The following is a 7,994-nucleotide window of genomic DNA, read 5'->3' on the forward strand; positions in this document are numbered from 1 at the left end:
GGCGTGCACGTTGTCGGAGCCCGGTTTGCCCCGGGTGCGCACCTCGCCTGCACCTTGGCCGGGGTGGGCACCTTGGCTGGGTTTGCCCAGGGTGCGCTCCGAAGCGGGGTTACTGGAGCGCCCCCTCTTTTTTTGTCAGAGCGTTTGGTGGGGTTTCTCGCATTGGCTCTTCCCAGGCCCGGTTGTTGGGTGCGCTCCCACCCTGGCGCGCGCGAAGTTGGAAGTTGGGTTAATTGCCCGGGCGCGCACCTTCGCCAGGGTGGGCACCTTGGTGCGCACACCTTGGCTGGGCTGCGCACCAGGGCGGGCTCAAGATGGCACCAGCATTCCCTTTTTCTCACTATCTTTCAAAACGGAAATTTTAAAATCTCGTTTTTTTTTTGCCTTTTATGGAAATTAGTGAAGGCATCGCATCAAAGGTGCGCACCTCGCTGCCCACCTTGGTGTGCTCCGAGGTGCCCACCACGGTGCGCAACGCCGGTGCGAACCCGGGAGCGCCCCGATGTGTGCTCCAAGGTGCGGCGTGCACGAAGTCGGACCCCGGTTTGCCCCGGGTGCGCACCTCGCGTGCACCTTGGTGCGCACACCTTGGCTGGGTTGCGCGGCCTGGTGGGCACCATGGTGCGCACCAAGGAGCGCTCCGAAGTGTGCTCCAAGGTGCGGCGTGCACGAAGTCGGAGCCCGGTTTGCCCCGGGTACGCACCTCGCGTGCACCTTCGCCGGGGTGGGCACCTCGGCTGGGTTGCGCGCCCTGGTGCGCACCAAGGAGCGCTCCGAAGTGTGCTCCAAGGTGCGGCGTGCACGAAGTCGGAGCCCGGTTTGCCCCGGGTGCGCACCTCGCGTGCACCTTCGGCGGGGTTGCGCGCCCTGGTGGGCACCATGGTGCGCACCAAGGAGCGCTCCGAAGTGTGCTCCAAGGTGCGGCGTGCACGAAGTCGGAGCCCGGTTTGCCCCGGGTGCGCACCTCGCGTGCACCTTCGGCGGGGTTGCGCGCCCTGGTGGGCACCATGGTGCGCACCAAGGAGCGCTCCGAAGTGTGCTCCAAGGTGCGGCGTGCACGAAGTCGGAGCCCGGTTTGCCCCGGGTGCGCACCTCGCGTGCACCTTCGCCGCGGTGGGCACCATGGCGTGCACGAAGTCGGAGCCCGGTTTGCCCCGGGTGCGCACCTCGCGTGCACCTTCGCCGGGGTGGGCACCTCGGCTGGGTTGCGCGCCCTGGTGCGCACCAAGGAGCGCTCCGAAGTGTGCTCCAAGGTGCGGCGTGCACGAAGTCGGAGCCCGGTTTGCCCCGGGTGCGCACCTCGCGTGCACCTTCGCCAGGGTGGGCACCTCGGTGCGCACACCTTCTCAATGTTTTCTTGCCTTTTCTGGAAATTGGTGAAGGCAGCGCATCAAAGGTGCGCACCTCGGTGTGCTCCGAGGTGCGAACCCGAGAGCGCTCCGAGGTGCCCACGAAGTCGAAAGTCGGGTTAATTGCATTGTTTTCCCCGGGTGCGCTCCGAGGTGCGCAACATCGGCGCGCACCAAGGAGGGCTCCGAAGTGTGCTCCAAGGTGCGCACGATGGCGTGCACCTCTGGTGCGCACGATTCGGAGCTCGGTTTGACCGGGGTGCGCACACCTTGGCTGGGTTGCGCACCTTTTGTGCGCTCCAAGGTGCGCACGAAGTCGGAGCTCGGTTTGCCCCGGGTGCGCACCTTCGCCAGGGTGCGCACCTTGATGCGCACGCCTTGGCTGGGCTGCGCACCTTGGTGGGCGCCATGGTGCGCACCTTTCGTGCGCTCCAAGGTGCGCACGAAGTCGGAGCTCGGTTTGCCCCGGGTGCGCACCTTGGTGGGCGCCATGGTGCACTCCGAGGTGCCCAAGATTGGTGCGCACCAAGGAGCGCTCCGAAGTGCGCTCCAAGGTGCGCGCGAAGTCGAAAGTTGGGTTAATTGTCCGGTTTGCCTCGGGTGCGCACCTTGCGTGCACCTTCGCCAGGGTGGGCGCCTTGGTGCGCACACCTTGGCTGGGCTGCGCACACCTTGGCACCCGCGTTTCCTTCATTTTAAATTTTTTTTTTTTACAATCTCTCAAGTGGGAAATTCTATAATCTCAACTTTTTTTGCCTTTTCAGGAAACTTTTGAATGGAGCGCATCATTGGTGCGCTCCGAAGTGTGCTCCAAAGCTCTCTCCAGCTGCGTGCACCTGCCCCGGCCGCGCACCCGGCCCCGCCCAGCTTCGCTCACCTGTCCCGGGCGTCTGGTGCGGAACCTTAGAGTAAGAAACATCACCGTGCACCTTGGCCAACGTGCGCGACTCGACCGAGCGCGCACTGGCCGAGGTGCACACCGATTTCACCTGGGTGCGCGCGCAGCACCTCGGGCGCACCGGGGTGCGCGCACAACGCCCGGGTTGCACCGTGGCCTGTGTGCTCGGGGCGCCTCGGGTGCGCGCTCGGTGTCGCCCCCGCGCGCGCGGTAGTGCGGGCAGCGCACCCCGGCCCGGCCCGGCCCCGACGAGAACGCAAACGGGCAAAAGGTTTATTCAAATAGCATTGCGATGCCCGGCGAAAAACTAAAAAAGGGTGCAACACCGGGACTTCCCGGGAGGTCACCCATCCCAGTACTACTCCGGCCCAAGCGCGCTTAACTGCGGAGTTCTGATGGGATCCGGTGCACTAACGCTGGTATGATCGCACCCGTTATGAGCTTGTCGCAGTGTGTACTTAGCAAACCGCGACCCACGTGCGAATCCACCCCGGCCACCCACCCCCGTCGAGGTGCACACCCTCCCTCGCGAAGTGCGCCCCGTTCGCCAAGTGTGAGCCCTGCCCGGGTGCGCGCACCTTGCTAGGGCGTCGGGTGTGCACCCGGCCCGGCCTACGTGCGTGCACCTGTAGGGGGCGTCGTGTGCGTGCAGTGTCCCGTCTGCAACGCGGTGCCCACACACCACCTCGGGCGCAACGACCTGCGCTCACATGTGGGCCGAGTGCACCTTGGTGCATGTTCGGGGCGCCTCGGGTGCACGCTCGATCTTGCCCCGGTGCACCAAGGCGCTCGGTTTGCCCCGGGTGCGCACTTGGTGCAAGGTGGGCACCCAAAATAGGGATCAAGCACCAAAACACAAGTTTCGGGATGCAAAATGGGACCCAAGGACCACAAATGCGTTCCAAGACCCATGATGGGTCCACGAGAACAAAAATGTGTTCCGAGACTTAATAAACAAATATTGGGTTTTAGGAGAAGAAACATGCTCTGATGCCCAAAACGAGAATCGACCCCGAAAAGGCCACAGGCCAAAAGTGGGATGCGAGACAAAAAAAAATGGGACCCGAGGACCAAAATTGGGTTCCCAGGTCGAAGACAGGGCAACCGGACAAGAAACGACCTCTAAGGCTCGAAATGAGTCCCGACGACTAAAACTTGACAAGAAGCACCCATCAGGCACCCAACTCGACACCCATGGGATGCCGACCCACCCGGGCTTCCACCTAGCACACCTTGGCACCCACCCACCCTCGCACCCAACCTCGCACCCAACTTAGCACCTTTGAACCCACATTGGCACTCACCCTGACCCTGGCACCTTGGAACCCACATTGGCACTCACCTTGACCCTGGCACCCACCTTTGCACTCACCTTGGGACCCACCCTGGCTCCCACCTCGGCACCCACCCAGACACCCACCTTGGTTCCTTGGCACCCACCTTGGATCCTTGGCACCCACCCCGACACCCACCTTGGCACGCAACTTGGCTACTTGCCACCCACCTTGGCTCCTTGACGCCCACCCCGACAACCACCCCGTGACCTACCCTGGCTAGGGTTGGTGCACACCCACCCTGGTGCCCACCTTGGCACCCACCCTATGACCCACCTTGGCACGCACCTTAGTACCCACCCCGTTACCCACCCTAGGACCCACCCCGTGACCCACCTTGGCCAGGGTGGGTGCCTTGGTGCGCACAACTTGCCTGGGCTGCACACCAGGGCGGGCTCAAGATGGCACCCGCGTTCCGTTTTTTTCACTATCTTTCAAAACGGAAATTTTAAAATCTCATTTTTTTCTTTTTTTTGCCTTTTCTGGAAATTAGTGAAGGCAGCGCATCAAAGGTGCACAATGCTGGTGCGAACCCGGGAGCGCTCCGATGTGTGCTCCAAGGTGCGGCGTGCACGAAGTCCGAGCCCGGTTTGCCCCGGGTGCGCACCTCGCGTGCACCTTCGCCGGGGTGAGCACCTTGGCTGGGTTGCGCGCCCTGGTGCGTACCAAGGAGCGCTCTGAAGTGTGCTCCAAGGTGCGGCGTGCACGAAGTCGGAGCCCGGTTTGCCCCGGGTGTGCACCTCGGGTGCGCACCTCGGGTGCGCACCTCGCGTGCACCTTCGCTGCGGTGGGCACCTTGGCTGGGTTGCGCGCCTTGGTGGGCACCATGCAGTGCACGAAGTCGGAGCCCGGTTTGCCCCGGGCGCGCACCTCCGCCAGGGTGGGCACCTTGGTGCGCACAACTTGCCTGGGCTGCGCATCAGGAAGGGCTCAAGATGGCACCCGCGTTCCGTTTTTTTCACTATCTTTCAGAACGGAAATTTTAAAATATCGTTTTTTTTTGCCTTTTCTGGAAATTAGTGAAGGCAGCGCATCAAAGGTGCGCAACGCTGGTGCGAACCTGGGAGCGCTCCGATGTGTGCTCCAAGGTGCGGCGTGCACGAAGTCGGAGCCCGGTTTGCCTCGGGTGCGCCCTGGTGGGCACCATGGTGCGCACCAAGGAGCGCTCCGAAGTGTGCTCCAAGGTGCGGCCTGCACGAAGTCGGAGCCCGGTTTGCCCCGGGTGTGCACCTCGGGTGGGCACCTTGGTGCGCATGCCTTGCCTGGGCTGCGCACCAGGGCGGGCTCAAGATGGCACCCGCGTTCCTTTTTTTTCACTATCTTTCAAAACGGAAATTTTAAAATCTCATTTTTTTTTGCCTTTTTCTGGAAATTAGTGAAGGCAGCGCATCAAAGGTGCGCACCTCGCTGCCCACCACGGTGCGCAACGCCGGTGGGCACCCGGGAGTGCTTCGAAGTGTGCTCCAAGGTGCTGCGTGCACGTTGTCGGAGCCCGGTTTGCCCCGGGTGCGCACCTCGCGTGCACCTTCGTCGGGGTGGGCACCTTGGCTTGGTTTGCCCCGGCTGCGCTCCGAAGCGGGGTTATTGGAGCGCCGCCTCTTTTTTTGTCGGAGCGTTTGGTGGGGTTTCTCGCATTGGCTCTTCCGAGGCCCGGTTGCCACCCTGGCGCGCACGAAGTCGGAAGTAGGGTTAATTGCCCGGGTGCGCACCTTTGCCAGGGTGGCACCTTACCTGGGCTGCGCACCAGGGCGGGCTCAAGATGGCACGCGCGTTCCGTTTTTTTCACTATCTTTCAAAACGGAAATTTTAAAATCTCCTTTTTTTTTTGCCTTTTCTGGAAATTAGTGAAGGCAGCGCATCAAAGGTGCGCACCTCGCTGCCCACCTTGGTGTGCTCTGAGGTGCGCACCCGGGAGCGCTACGAAGTGTGCTCCAAGGTGCGGCGTGCACGTTGTCGGAGCCCGGTTTGCCCCGGGTGCGCACCTCGCCTGCACCTTGGCCGGGGTGGGCACCTTGGCTGGGTTTGCCCAGGGTGCGCTCCGAAGCGGGGTTACTAGAGCGCCCCCTCTTTTTTTGTCAGAGAGTTTGGTGGGGTTTCTCGCATAAGCTCTTCCCAGGCCCGGTTGTTGGGTGCGCTCCCACCCTGGCGCGCGCGAAGTTGGAAGTTGGGTTAATTGCCCGGGCGCGCACCTTCGCCAGGGTGGGCACCTTGGTGCGCAAACCTTGGCTGGGCTGCGCACCAGGGCGGGCTCAAGATGGCACCAGCATTCCCTTTTTCTCACTATCTTTCAAAACGGAAATTTTAAAATCTCGTTTTTTTTTTGCCTTTTATGGAAATTAGTGAAGGCATCGCATCAAAGGTGCGCACCTCGCTGCCCACCTTGGTGTGCTCCGAGGTGCCCACCACGGTGCGCAACGCCGGTGCGAACCCGGGAGCGCCCCGATGTGTGCTCCAAGGTGCGGCGTGCACGAAGTCGGACCCCGGTTTGCCCCGGGTGCGCACCTCGCGTGCACCTTGGTGCGCACACCTTGGCTGGGTTGCGCGGCCTGGTGGGCACCATGGTGCGCACCAAGGAGCGCTCCGAAGTGTGCTCCAAGGTGCGGCGTGCACGAAGTCGGAGCCCGGTTTGCCCCGGGTGCGCACCTTCGCCGCGGTGGGCACCATGGCGTGCACGAAGTCGGAGCCCGGTTTGCCCCGGGTGCGCACCTCGCGTGCACCTTCGCCGGGGTGGGCACCTCGGCTGGGTTGCGCGCCCTGGTGCGCACCAAGGAGCGCTCTGAAGTGTGCTCCAAGGTGCGGCGTGCACGAAGTCGGAGCCCGGTTTGCCCCGGGTGTGCACCTCGGGTGCGCACCTCGCGTGCACCTTCGCTGCGGTGGGCACCTTGGCTGGGTTGCGCGCCTTGGTGGGCACCATGCAGTGCACGAAGTCGGAGCCCGGATTGCCCCGGGCGCGCACCTCCGCCAGGGTGGGCACCTTGGTGCGCACAACTTGCCTGGGCTGCGCACCAGGAAGGGCTCAAGATGGCACCCGCGTTCCGTTTTTTTCACTATCTTTCAGAACGGAAATTTTAAAATCTCGTTTTTTTTTGCCTTTTCTGGAAATTAGTGAAGGCAGCGCATCAAAGGTGCGCAACGCTGGTGCGAACCTGGGAGCGCTCCGATGTGTGCTCCAAGGTGCGGCGTGCACGAAGTCGGACCCCGGTTTGCCCCGGGTGCGCACCTCGCGTGCACCTTGGTGCGCACACCTTGGCTGGGTTGCGCGCCCTGGTGGGCACCATGGTGCGCACCAAGGAGCGCTCCGAAGTGTGCTCCAAGGTGCGGCGTGCACGAAGTCGGAGCCCGGTTTGCCCCGGGTGCGCACCTCGCGTGCACCTTCGCCGCGGTGGGCACCATGGCGTGCACGAAGTCGGAGCCCGGTTTGCCCCGGGTGCGCACCTCGCGTGCACCTTCGCCGGGGTGGGCACCTTGGTGTGCAGACCTTGGCTGGGTTGCGCGCCCTGGTGGGCACCATGGTGCGCACCAAGGAGCGCTCCGAAGTGTGCTCCAAGGTGCGGCCTGCACGAAGTCGGAGCCCGGTTTGCCCCGGGTGTGCACCTCGGGTGGGCACCTTGGTGCGCATGCCTTGCCTGGGCTGCGCACCAGGGCGGGCTCAAGATGGCACCCGCGTTCCTTTTTTTTCACTATCTTTCAAAACGGAAATTTTAAAATCTCATTTTTTTTTGCCTTTTTCTGGAAATTAGTGAAGGCAGCGCATCAAAGGTGCGCACCTCGCTGCCCACCACGGTGCGCAACGCCGGTGGGCACCCGGGAGTGCTTCGAAGTGTGCTCCAAGGTGCTGCGTGCACGTTGTCGGAGCCCGGTTTGCCCCGGGTGCGCACCTCGCGTGCACCTTCGTCGGGGTGGGCACCTTGGCTGGGTTTGCCCCGGCTGCGCTCCGAAGCGGGGTTATTGGAGCGCCGCCTCTTTTTTTGTCGGAGCGTTTGGTGGGGTTTCTCGCATTGGCTCTTCCGAGGCCCGGTTGCCACCCTGGCGCGCACGAAGTCGGAAGTAGGGTTAATTGCCCGGGTGCGCACCTTTGCCAGGGTGGGCACCTTACCTGGGCTGCGCACCAGGGCGGGCTCAAGATGGCACGCGCGTTCCGTTTTTTTCACTATCTTTCAAAACGGAAATTTTAAAATCTCCTTTTTTTTTTGCCTTTTCTGGAAATTAGTGAAGGCAGCGCATCAAAGGTGCGCACCTCGCTGCCCACCTTGGTGTGCTCTGAGGTGCGCACCCGGGAGCGCTACGAAGTGTGCTCCAAGGTGCGGCGTGCACGTTGTCGGAGCCCGGTTTGCCCCGGGTGCGCACCTCGCCTGCACCTTGGCCGGGGTGGGCACCTTGGCTGGGTTTGCCCAGGGTGCGCTCCGAAGCGGG

General features: G+C 62.9%; 1 non-coding gene across 1 annotated transcript; it reads right to left on the minus strand.

Moving 5' to 3' along the window:
- Positions 1 to 2,561: 2,561 nt before the first annotated feature.
- On the minus strand, positions 2,562 to 2,680 carry LOC131860490 (5S ribosomal RNA). Its single transcript, XR_009359585.1, has one exon. It is a non-coding gene; the product is annotated as a 5S ribosomal RNA (ribosomal RNA).
- Between the last annotated feature and the right edge of the window lie 5,314 nt (positions 2,681 to 7,994).

The sequence above is a fragment of the Cryptomeria japonica genome, unplaced genomic scaffold, assembly GCF_030272615.1.
Source record: "Cryptomeria japonica unplaced genomic scaffold, Sugi_1.0 HiC_scaffold_15, whole genome shotgun sequence".
Lineage (NCBI taxonomy): Eukaryota > Viridiplantae > Streptophyta > Pinopsida > Cupressales > Cupressaceae > Cryptomeria > Cryptomeria japonica.